Genomic DNA, 1,211 nt, shown 5'->3' on the forward strand with positions numbered 1-1,211 from the left:
GGCAGAGGGATAATTACAAAAATTAAAAATAAGGCAGTGATCGAGACAAACCAAATGACTGGAATAATATGATAGGTATAAGAATCGCATGCCGAGGGTTTAATCAAAGTAACAAGTAATCCAAAACTCTACAAACTAATTAAGATCATAATAAGTTATGAAGGTGATGGTATCAAAATAGGAAAGTAAGGAAGATTCTACAGGTACAGATTGATGGGGTCACATGTAGCGCAACATGATCCCAAGATCACAATTGCTGCCACCTTCATGGGTACGAAACTTGGCCGTCAGTTTCTGCTTGGCAATTCTGCATTGTTATGTATCTCAAAGTCCGCCCTGGAGGATGCTTACCCGCAGATCGGAGGCTGAATGTCCTTGACCGCTGAAGTGTTCCCGGACTGGGAGAGAACATTCCTTCTGGCAATGGTTGTGCGTGTTCATTCATCTGTTGTAGCTTCTGCATGGTCTCGCCAATATACCATGCCTTGGGGCATCCTTGAATGCAGTGTGTGAGATAGACAACATTGGCTGAGTAACATGACTATCTGCCGTGTATGTAGTGGCTGTTGTTCCCACATGTGATGGTAGTATCTATGTCGATGATCTGACTTGTCTTGCAGAGGTGTTGCTGTGGCAGGGTTTATTAATGGGAGAAAACAGGGTAAAGGTAAACTATTTCCACTGATTGGGATTCCTGCTAATAGGGGGCATAATCTGAGAATTCGGGCCAGACCATTCAGGAGGGCACTTCCACACAAATGGTGCAGGATGATTGGAACTCTCTTCCACAAACAGCATTTGATGCTGGATCAATTATTAGTTTTAATATATCTTTGATTGATATATCTTTGTTAAGCAAACGTATTAAGGGACATGGGCTAAAGGCAAGAGTACGGAGTTAGGCCACAGATCAGCGTTGATCTCGTGGAATGACTGAACAGACTCAGGGGTCGAATGGCCTACTCCAATTTCTGTGTTCCCATTACCCCTCACTATCCCACAATGCCTCTTTCCATTGCCCCTGTCCTTTGTCACTATCTCACAATACCCTTCCTATTGCCCCTATCTATCCCAAAATGCTCCTCCCTGTCGCCCCTCACTATCCCACAATACCCCTCTCCATTGCGTCTATCCATCACCACGACAACCCTTTCCATTGTTCCTCAATCTGCCACAATGCCCCTCTCCATCGCCCCTCACTATCCCACAAT

The sequence above is a fragment of the Rhincodon typus genome, chromosome 38 (assembly GCF_021869965.1).
Source record: "Rhincodon typus isolate 14 chromosome 38, sRhiTyp1.1, whole genome shotgun sequence".
NCBI classification, from domain to species: domain Eukaryota; kingdom Metazoa; phylum Chordata; class Chondrichthyes; order Orectolobiformes; family Rhincodontidae; genus Rhincodon; species Rhincodon typus.